General features: G+C 33.4%; 1 long non-coding RNA gene across 1 annotated transcript; it reads left to right on the top strand.

The window, feature by feature from the left end:
- Positions 9,875–10,344, top strand: LOC110266161. Its single transcript, XR_002353173.1, has 2 exons — positions 9,875–9,910; positions 10,285–10,344. It is a non-coding gene; the product is annotated as an uncharacterized LOC110266161 (long non-coding RNA).

The raw sequence follows: 11,838 nt of genomic DNA, 5'->3' as shown, positions 1-11,838 counted from the left end.
ATATAATGTTCTTCAAATGTACTCTTAAAATGCATGTTACCAATTGTAAAAAGGTTTTTTTATAATTCTAAAAATTAAAGTAACAAAGGTAATTTTAAAAAATAACATAAGAAGAAAATGAAAATATCAAAACTCCCATGATAACAATGCCTTTTATAAATGAAATAAGAAAAGGAGAAAGAAATCTTGCCCTTTTATGAATTATTTTTGTCAATGACGACGTTAAATTATGTGTGCAATTAAAATTGAACGAAAGTGCATTTACTCAAAGGTAGAGTTGTCAAACGGATTAATCCGACCCATTTAAATCCGACCCGTTAAGTTCTGAGTTAAATAAATTGGTCCGTTTAAATTCGCTTTATTCGCACGCCAGAATTTTTTAGTTCGAACTGTTTATGGTCTGTTTGATAGGTTAAACGGACCAACCCGTTTATCATTTTATTTTATTTTTTGAAAAATATTTTGACAAAAAATATCACTTTTAGATAAAAAAAAATCTTTAAAAAATAATATTTTTTTAATTGATGGGTCGGATTTTCGGGTTAAATCAGAAAACATATCGGCTAAAAGTGTTATTTTTTTAAAAAAATGTAAAAAAAAAAACGGGCCACTCGTTTAGCCCACGGACTAACCCGTTTAACCCGTTATTTTTTTTGGGTTAATCGAGTTCAGCCCGTTTAGTCCGAAATTTAAACGGGTTTAATTTTAGAGACAAAATCCGCACATTTAAATAGATAAACGGACTGACCTAATAAGTTTAGCCTACGAAGCACGAACACTTCGCTGAGTTGCTGTGTCTGCGTGTCGGACACATTTCGGACACGACACTCATTGACACTCGTCCAACACGCGTGTCTGTTGTGTCCAACCATGTCTTAATAAAAAATAAAAAAATTTTTCCGGACACGTCTGGACACACCTAAATACCATCACTGTCAGCATGTCCAGTCTTATTCTTAACATATATTCTTAAAATAAATTTAAATATAGTTTATATTATTATTTATTAAAACCAAAAATATTTTAAATACTTGATATAATTAAAATAAGACATTAAAAATAATTAAAAAAATTAATTTATATTTTAATGTTAATAGAATATCAAAATATCATTAAGATTTATCTAAAAAATACTTTATATTTTATATGTATGCATGTCCTCATGTCATATAAGATTTTAAAATTTGCGTATCGACGTATTCTGTATCGTGTCGTATCTCGTGTTTGAATCAATGTCCGTGCATCATAGAGTTTGGCTCATTTTGACGCCCTACTCAAAGGGGGTGGAATCACCCTAGGTGAAGTCCATATTTTTCGTCAAAGACTTTATTATTTATTATTGGTTATCAAATTTTTTTAATATATATAAGGGTAAAGTATTAAATTAATCTCTACGTTTTGGTGTAATTCTATTTTGGTCCTTAAAGTTTAAAGTGTCCTATTTGAATCCAAAAAAGTTTTATTTAGCTTCAATTTAGTCCCACCGTGAGGTCAAAGATAAATAATTAACGAAATGTCCTACATGACAGCAGTATAAGAACAAGGTCGATTATTTGGAGAATAGGTACAAGCTCCAGAGGCACAAAATCAACTGTGGATGCATCAATACATGTATTTAACATTTTTTTTTAGTTTTATAGAAAATATTTCATTTTAATTATAAGAAAAATGATAAATAAATGTATTGATGCATCCACAGTTGATTTTGTGCCTCTGGAACCTGTACTTATTCTCTAGATTATCGACCTTGTTTTTATACTGCTGTCATGTAGAGTATTTTGTTAATTATTTATCTTGGACCTCCGGTGGAATTAAATTAAAACTAAATGAAATTTTTTTGGATTCAAATAGGATACTTTAAACTTTAAAGACCAAAACAAAATTATGTCTAAACGTAAGGAATTAATTTAATACTTTACCCTATATATAAATATATAAGTATCATATTTTTTATATCGAGATAATAGTTCAGGCGGAACAAGTTAGGCCTATTAGCAGTTAAATCCGACATGGCCTGGTCTACTTTGATTTATTTTTATTTTTAGTTGGTAGATTGTTACTATCTAATATTAGGAAGATCACTACGAATTATTTAGTTCTTTAGAATAGTGTTTATGTATGAAGATTTAAATTGACCTTCCGGACTGAAATTTAGAATTGTGTTTAGTGGTTAGAGATTAAAATTTTAATTTTAATTTTAAAATATAAAATTTTAATTTTTTAATATTTTTAAAAAGTAGAGACACAAGACAAAAATTTTTGAGATAGAAACTGAAATTTTAACAATATTTTTTTTAATACCTAAGAGTATTTTAGTAAATATTCTTATTTTATCTTTATAGTTATTTTAAATCAAATAGGATACTAAAACATAATGTAGGCCAAATGTCGGTTCGAAATTTTCTCAAAAAGAATCATTTTGTTAATAGTATAGTCCCAAACCAATAAATGACATGTATCAGAGTTTAGAAGATTGTCACAATACAAATCAATAAAAACTGAAAGTTTTAAATCTTGGATCGTCTTTCAATTGCAGTGAGGTGTGTACATCATTGGCTATGAGAAAAAGGATTTTTTAAAAGTAATTGATAAGAAATTAAATTGCATGAAAATAAAGAGCAAACAAGAAATTTAAATACTAAAAGGCATTTTGGTAAGAATTGGGAGTTAAGGTTTTTCTATCCAAGTCTTGACCACAAACATGGCAATTGAGAAGAGTTAATCCCATTTCATCATCCCCAAACATTGGGGGAAAGTCAAATAGGCATATTGATCTTAATCCACAAGACCTAGCCAACTCACTAATTAGATTTAGTGAAAGACTAGTCAATGAAAATAAAACCAACTAACAACCCTAAATTATCAATCAATATTGGATATCAATGACTCAAGGTCACCTAAGTCCTTAATTCCAATTCAAGAATGCAAAATTCTACTTTAAAACTAAGAAATGCATTTTATCAAACACTTGGAAGGCATACAAAGAAAATATGGTAAATCATAAGAATTATAAAATCTATAACTGGCCAAAGCAAGAAAACAATAATAAAAACTTAAGCAAACATCAATGAACATTAAAACATAAAATTGCATTAAAAGAAAATGAAATTCAAACAAGTGTTCATAAACTAAAATTGACAAAATAAAAAAACTAAGTAAAATTAGGCAAATTAAGATTCTAGAATATGAAAATATAAAGAAAACTACACTAAAACAAGAATTAAAATCTAAATCTAAGAAAAAACTAAGCTAAAAACCCTAAAATCCTAGAGAAAAGTTGGAGTTTCTCTCTCTAGGAATTAAGCTAAAACATGGTTCTACACTACTTGGTTGATCCTTCTGGAGTCTTGCCTTCATATACTTCAGAAATGAGTTAGATTGGGCCAAAATTGCGCCTGAAATCGCGAGCCACGTATTTACTTAAGTAAATCACGTGCTGCTACTCGTGCGTATGCATTTGCCATGCATACATGGTGCACGAAATCGTGATTGTTCATTCCCCATCAACGGCGCCAAAAACTTAACACGTACTTTGCAATCTTAAATTCTTTTTCACAATTTCGATACAACTAACCAGCAAGTGCACTGGGTCGTCCAAGTAATAAACCTTACGTGAGTAAGGGTCGATCCCACGGAGATTGTCGGCTTGAAGCAAGCTATGGTCACCTTGTAAATCTCAGTCAGGCGGATTCAAATGGTTATGGAGATTTGATAATTAAAATATAATTAAAATATAAAATAGGATAGAAATACTTATGTAATTCATTGGTGAGAATTTCAGATAAGCGTATGGAGTTGCTTTTGTTCCTTCTGAACCTCTGCTTTCCTATTGCTTTCATCTAATCATTCATACTCCTTTCCATGGCAAGCTGTATGTTGAGCATCACCGTTGTCAATGGCTACATCCCGTCCTCTCAGTGAAAATGGTCCAAATGCGCTGTCACCGCACGGCTAATCATCTGTCGGTTCTCGATCATGTTGGAATAGGATCCATTGATCCTTTTGCGTCTGTCACTACGCCCAACACTCGCGAGTTTGAAGCTCGTCACAGTCATCCCTTCCCAGATCCTACTCGGAATACCACAGACAAGGTTTAGACTTTTCGGATCTCAGGAATGGCCGCCAATAATTCTAGCCTATACCACGAAGACTCTGATCGTGAACTAGGAGGCTAAGAGATATGTATTCAAGCTTGTTTTCATGTAGAACAGAAGTGTTTGTCAGGAACGCATTCATAAGTGAGAATGGTGATGAGTGTCACATAATCATCACATTCATCATGTTCTTGTGTGCGAATGAATATCTTAGAATAAGAATAAGCTTGAGTTGAATAGAAAAACAATAGTACTTTGCATTAATTCATGAGGAACAGTAGAGCTCCACACCTTAATCTATGGTGTGCAGAAACTCCACCGTTAAAAATACATAAGAACAAGGTCTAGGCATGGCCGAATGGCCAGCCTCCTCAAATGGCATATGAATTCGAAAGATAGGGAGAAAGACCCCTAGTACAATAGTAAAAAGTTTTATTTATACTAAACTAGTTACTAGGGTTACAGAATTAAGTAATTGATGCAGAAATCTACATCCGGGCCCACTTGGTGTGTGCTTGGGCTGAGCATTGAAGCTTTCACGTGTAGAGGTCTTCCTTGGAGTTAAACGCCAGTTTGTAACTTGTTTCTGGCGTTTAACTCTGCTTTGCAACTTGTTTCAGGCGTTTAACGCCAGAATAGGGCAGAAAGCTGGCGTTAAACGCCAGTTTGCGTCATCTAAACTCGGGCAAAGTATGGACTATTATATATTGCTGGAAATTCCTGGATGTCTACTTTCCAACGCAATTGAGAGCGCGCCAATTGGGTTTCTGTAGCTCCAAAAAATCCACTTCGAGTGCAGGGAGGTCAGAATCCAACAGCATCTGCAGTCCTTCTTCAGCCTCTGAATCAGATTTTGCTCAAGTCCCTCAATTTCAACCAGAAATTATCTGAAATCACAGAAAAACACACAAACTCATAGTAAAGTCCAGAAATGTGATTTTTATTTAAAAACTAATAAAAATATATTAAAAACTAACTAAATCATACTAAAAACTATGTAAAAACAATGCCAAAAAGCGTATAAATTATCCGCTCATCAATACACACAAATCCAAGGAGATGTGTACGCATTTGCCATGCGTACGAAAATTGAATAGATTTTCAAAATTTCATTTTTTTTATGAATTCTCTACTTTTACATGCTTTCTCTCCACTTCTTCAAGTCATTCTTGCCTTCTAAACCTTAAATCACTCAAACAAACACATCAAGACATTGAATGGGATAAAAGTGAATTCAATTTAGCAATTTTAAAGCATAAAATCATGTTTTCACAATTAAGCACAATTAGGAGGAATTCACAAAACTATGCAATTTCAATGAATAAATGCAAGATAAGTTGATAAAATTCACTCATTTCAATCCAAAAGTCATCATAAAATATGCATTTATTAACTTCCTCACACTTAAACAATAGTATGTTCTCATGCTAAATATCAAGAAAAATAAGATCAAGGGATATTCAACATTTATTGAAAGAAAACTATCTAAATCTATTCTATTTATCTACTTGTATCTATATATGTATTTACTTGGTCAACACAAATTAATTTTCAAGAAAATGTATGAACAAAGAGGATTAAAACAATGTAGCAATCAATGCAATTTTCGTATATCCATTTGAGTTCCAAAAGATTGTAACAACTTGAAAGATAATAAATAATAAAAGGTGGAAACATAGAATTGAGCAATCAAATCTCTCATCAGATGTGTATACTCTCTAATCGCTCAAGTGTTTAGAGTTGATTCACTCAATTTTTTTCTAATTTTACTTTTCAAGACTTGTTTTTCTTCTAACAACAAACAATTATTCAATGTATGCATACAAGTATCATAAGAACTTTTTAAGTGTTGTAATGGGACTAAAGTCAAGGTAAGATTGTATTTCACTAAGTGGACTTGAAATTGAATCTTTGATTAACTTAAACTACCACCTAACCTATGACAACCTATTCAACTCTAATGCAAAACCTAATTACCCATTATTCACTTTTTCACACACTCATGCATTCTTTCAATTCATATCACATATACTTTTATTTTTCATACTTTCCTCTTGGGGTAACATTTGTCTCATTTTTATTGTTTTTTTTCTTTTTCTCTCTTTTTTTTATTTTTTTTCAATAACATAATATATACAAAAAATTAATGCATATGGTTCAATATTCAATGCATGAGTATGTATCTAATTCCCAAAATTTCAACAAAAAATGCAAAATATCCATTTTTCTCAACCAATATTTTCAAATTTTCCAATACTTAGATGATGCATTCTCTCACTAGCCTAAGCTAATCAAATATTCAGATTAAGAACATTTATTGTTTTTCACTTAGGGGTACTGATGTGCTAAAATTAAGAATAAAAGGGGATTAAATATGCTCAAAATTGGTTAACAAAGGTAGATAAAAGGATAAGGCCATATGGGTAAGTGAGTTAAAATAAAATAAAGGCCTCAATCATGTAAATGCATTCATACACAAAATATTGGACATCAAGAATTAAATAAAGGTTTAATTACTCTGCAGATCCCTATAGTTTTACCAAATTTTCAATTAAGTCCCTATACTTTTTTTCTTTTTAATTTGGTCCCTATACATTAATTTTTTTTTCAATTAAGTCCCTGCCGTGAGTATAACGTTTAAGATAACAAAATATTCTTGGTTAAAAACGAATATTCTTATTATTTGATTGGAGTGGTTAGCTGAACAAACATGTATTTATTCAAAATACCCAAAACACCCCTTTCACTTTATCCCAAAGAAGAAGGGAGATGTCACTGGCGATTGAGAAGAAGACTTCGCCGGTGAAAGAGACAGAGATGGCGGCAGAGTCTCAAATCATTGGCGAGGAGTAAGGAGGAGTTCGCCGGTGATGGTGACAATGATGACCCAGAGGATGACAGTGAGAAGAAAGAAGAGGTGACGAAGAAGAAAGCAGATTTTCTGCTCTGTTTCTGGCAAACAGCATAGATGAAGAACAAGAAATCAGAGACAACGCCGGCTGTGCATGCAAGCTTCTGGTCACAGAGTAAATTTTATTTTGTTCTTTTTTTAAACTCAGTAAATTCTTTTATTTATTATTTATTTTTTTTTCAGAAAGAGAAAGAGACGATGGTGATGGTGGTTGAAGCGGCTAAGAAGAAGAAGAATGGCAGCGGTGAGTGGTGTTAAGAGCAAGAAGTCAGAGGAGCGGCGCAGAGAAGTGAGAGAAGGGCCGTGGTGCTGCTGCATGCAGAAAAAGCTTTCGGTAAAGAGAGATCGGAGCAGAAAGACAGACGACGCCACTGATGGAGGTTCTGTCTCAGTGAAGAAAAAGGTTTTTTTTTTTTCAAATCTGCTTCTGTTTTTTTATGAAGGTTGAGGATCTGTTTGTGTTTGAGTGATGGTTGATGGCTGTTAGGTATAAGGTAGTGGTGAACAGTTTCAGGTATTTTGTTTCTGGATTAGTGATAGCCGGATATCAATTGGTGTATGATGTATATGGTTGTGTTTGGTTGAAGTTGTGGATTTTAAATTGGGTGCGTGGATTTGAAACTTTTTATGGTTTGGGTGGTTTTGCTCTTTGATTGGTTTTGGTTCGTGTATGGACTGTGAACGATGTTGATGATGATGCAAATTTTTTTTTGTACAAATTAAACACTAAATATATCTAAGTACAAAACTGAAATAAAAAAATTCAAATTAATAGTTAATTGAGCTTTTTATCAAAAGAGGTTCTTTGACTTTGAGTTATAAGTTTGTGGAAGATGAAAACTGGAAATGAAAAATGGAGAAGAAGAGAAACCTCAGATAAGTCAGAAACATAGAGTGTTTATAGGTGGAAGATAGGGGTAATTAAGTCATTTCATAATTTACTAACGTTTTTTGTGACGTTAAACGTTAATAGGGACTTAATTGAAAAAAAAAATTAACGTACAGGGACCCAATTGAAAAAAAAAAGTATAGGGACCTAATTGAAAATTCGGTGAAACTATAGGGACCTGCTAAGTAATTAAACCTTAAATAAATCAAATATCACAATCTAGAGAGAGAATAACACACAAAAATTAACATAGTGGTTAATATGATGCAATCACACATTAAAACTCAAAGCTCACTTGGTTGTGTATTCTAGCTCTCATCTATGTTCCACAATATTTTTCAAGCAAGTTCAATGAAAAATTTTTACTCAAATGAATGGGATGTCCTATATAAAAAATTGTCCTGAAAATTAATTATTTTGACTAAGTTTATTATATGTATAAGTATAATGTGATTGGATGAAAAATCAAAATTCCTAGTTTCTTTTCCTATTCTCTATCGATCCAACTCATCATATGCATATAGAAAAGTAAACTAGGTCCAATTATCACATTATCTAATCGCAACCAAAAGATAAAGATATATATGTACAAACCATAGATAACTAAATATATACAAACCAAAATAATAAAGTACAAAAGCTAGAAAGGCGCTCAAAATAGCAAAATTCTAACAAATATCCAGAAAGCATAATAAAAATCAAAATGGAAGTATTTGGAAGAAAAAATTGTCACCCAACAGCCGATCTGGTCGCTCGACCTCTCCACACTTAAAAATATACACGGTCTTCCGTGCAATGAAGACAAAGCTAGAGCTCTACTCATCTCTAGCTTCAGCTGGTGGATGCTGCTCCTCCTCTGAGGGGTCTATACAGCCAGAAAGCTTCTTCAAGTACTGATAGTGTCGCTTGTTGCAACATTCCATCCGGGCTATCTTTTGGAATAACTGGAGAACAATGCGGTGGATCGGCTGTGATGCTGGTGGTGGTTCTGCTGCTAAGGATGAGTTTTCTCGCTTCTCTATCCATTGTGGCATGTTCTTTCATTTGCTTCCCTTGTTGCTTATGATTACTCATCCTGAAAAGTATAGAACAGAATATATTAAGACAAGTAAATTCTAAGAAAGGAAGCATAGATTGTCGGGATGATGTAGTAATCACTAAAATGAAGTGAGTTGATTAGTTTGTGACATTAAGGAAAATAGTGCGTGAATTCTAAGTTTGCACGTGGTTTAGAACTCACACACCATCATTTGAAAGCTATGTCACAACTACACAAAGTACACATATACTCACTTATTTTAAGGTGCCTAAGATACTTTAAAGATAAATATGCAAGTTAAAGCAACAAGCAATCAACAAGAAGTATAAGAACTTAGGCGAATAACTAAGTATTTGTGAAGTGGAAGGAGGAAAGAGAATTGATTGGATGTGAGTGAAATTATGAAACAAAACCAACCAAAAATCACACTCCAATCAATAACATCAATCAAAGTTAGTCGTGTTGCCTATTTAACCAAAAAGTATGGAAACATGGTTGCTATGTACTAAGCAAAAGAAAAGAGGTTAGTTGAAAAAGAGTTGTCATGTAGCATAGCAAACATGGCCCTTAGAACTCAAAATTTTTTTAGAAAGATAAGAATAGGCAAGCTCACAATCCAACTTCACAAATCATGCATTATGCCAAAATGAATGATTTAAAGTATGTGCAACGCACATAGTTAAGAAAATAAGAGTCAACATATCATCAAGGCAAAAACAAAAGCAACTGATGTAAGAAACAAGCAAAAATAATGTTCAACAAAGTGATCATAGCAAGATCAACCACCAATATGATTTCTAACACTAAAATCACAAGATTGATATACAAATTGAAAAGTTCATGTATAATATAACCCAAACCAAATAAGCATAAAGAAAGTGAAACATATGAGTTACATAGCTCAAAATGTGTCAAACTTATAATAATAGGCAAAAGAAACATCAAGTATGTAAAATGCACAAGTTTTGGTCACTTAGGTAGTGTTTGGAAGGGAGACAGAGACTGAGAGATAGAGATTGAAAGATAGATATTGAAATAAGTCTCAGTATTATATTTAGTGAAAAGTGAGAGACAGAGACTAAAATAAGAAAGAAGCTCTAATTTAATTTGCACAAAGGATAAAGTTAGAATTAATTAATTGAAATGAAGGTATTTTAGGTATAAATTGTTATTAAAATTGTAGTCTCTGTCCCTAAAAATTTTAGTCTCATGTGTCCCCACTTTTTGGAGGTACTGAAATTTTGGAGACAGAGACTAAAGTTTTAATACTAGTCTCTGGGCCAACAAACATGATACTGAGTTCCAGTTTTCTAGTCTCCGTCTCAGTATCTCAAAACAAACGCTATCTTAGAGATTGAAAACAGTCACTTTAATGCATTTAAGTAAAATAAGAGGAAAACAAACATTGAAGCAAGAAATTGACAAAAAAAATGTTCAATACAAGACTCTTCGAGGCAAGGTCACATTGACACAGAATACCGTCAAAAAGACCTTGTAACACCAATTCCCAAATTCAACAACAATGACGCCAAAATTCAGCAGTGTTTATTAGAAATTAATCAAAACAATAGTCCAATCAATCAAAATGCAATCAAAGCTTAAAAAGCACCCAAGCATGATAATTTTCAATATCCAATTGTAAACAATTTTAGCAACAAAATTCAACAGAACTGCAAGAAAACAATAAATCTCCATACAACCCAACAATATCCAAACTATGGCAACAATAATTATTTAGCAAAATCATCAATCATCCACAATAAATCAGCAATTCCAGATTGGTTCCAAACATCTTCAACAATAACTAAAGTAAACTAAATTATCCTAACCTAATAGCATACTAATTAATAGAAACTAACGGCAAACTAGTAGCAAACTAATTTAGAACCTAGAATCAACTAATAGCAAAATAATCTAACTAAACTAATTAGCCAAAATCAAACAAACTAACAAGATCAAATTAACAGAAAATTAAAGGAAAACAAAAATGAAACAAAAACTTGGAAGTGGAATAATCAAAACAGGACAGAGGGAAAGGAGGTGGCAGTGGTGGTGGCCAACCACTAGAGGCGGCGCCAGCGGCAGTTGACGTGCTAGAATAATAGCGGAAAACAGGGGTGCCCTGTGTTGGACCAGCCACAATAAAGGAGGTAGGAAGATGGAATGTGACAAGAGGGAGAAGAAGATGGCTGCGGCGAGGGTGCCGCGGTGGTTGCGTGGGTGACAGCGAACATAGAGAGCACCGAGAGAAAAGAGGGTGCTGCGACGGTGGTTTGTGGTGGTGCGGCAGAAATGGAGGAGAAAGGAAGGTGATGACGGTTCGATAAAGGAGAGGAAGGAAAGAAAATAAGGAAGGAGAGGGAGATGGGATGATGGCCGGCAATGATGGTGGCTCGCCGGAGGTTGTGGTAGCTGGAGGTGGTTGATGGTGGTTCGGAGTGGTGGTTTGTGGACAGGGTTGAGGAAGAAGAATGAGGAAAGAAGGAAAGGGGTGAAGTATTGTGCGAATTAGGGCCTTCGCATAAGGGGGTTCGTTTTTCAAATTCGTGCCTATGCATCTTCCATGCGTACGTGTGACTGGGAATAAAAATGGAGGTTGTGCGTCCGCATGAGTGGATAAGCGTTTAGCATCGATGCGTACACATGGTTCTTGCACAAAAACTTTTCCTTTCGGGTAGGACATCGTGTGTACGCACATTATTCGCACAATACTCGCACAAAAGCACTTTCATTCTGTTTATGCATTGTGCGTACGCACGATGGTCGCACGATTCTTACACAAAAACATTCTCATTCTAGAAAGGTGTTCGTGCATATGCATGATGTGATTTTTTTTTCAAAGATAACGTAAGCTTAGAAATATTTCCTAACCAATAATTTGGCATTCTAAAAACAAAATCCAACC

Source organism: Arachis ipaensis, chromosome B08 (assembly GCF_000816755.2).
Source record: "Arachis ipaensis cultivar K30076 chromosome B08, Araip1.1, whole genome shotgun sequence".
In the NCBI taxonomy this organism is placed as follows: Eukaryota; Viridiplantae; Streptophyta; class Magnoliopsida; order Fabales; family Fabaceae; genus Arachis; species Arachis ipaensis.
The sequence above is the reverse complement of the archived record's forward strand: the minus strand, read 5'-3'. Positions and strand labels throughout refer to the sequence as shown.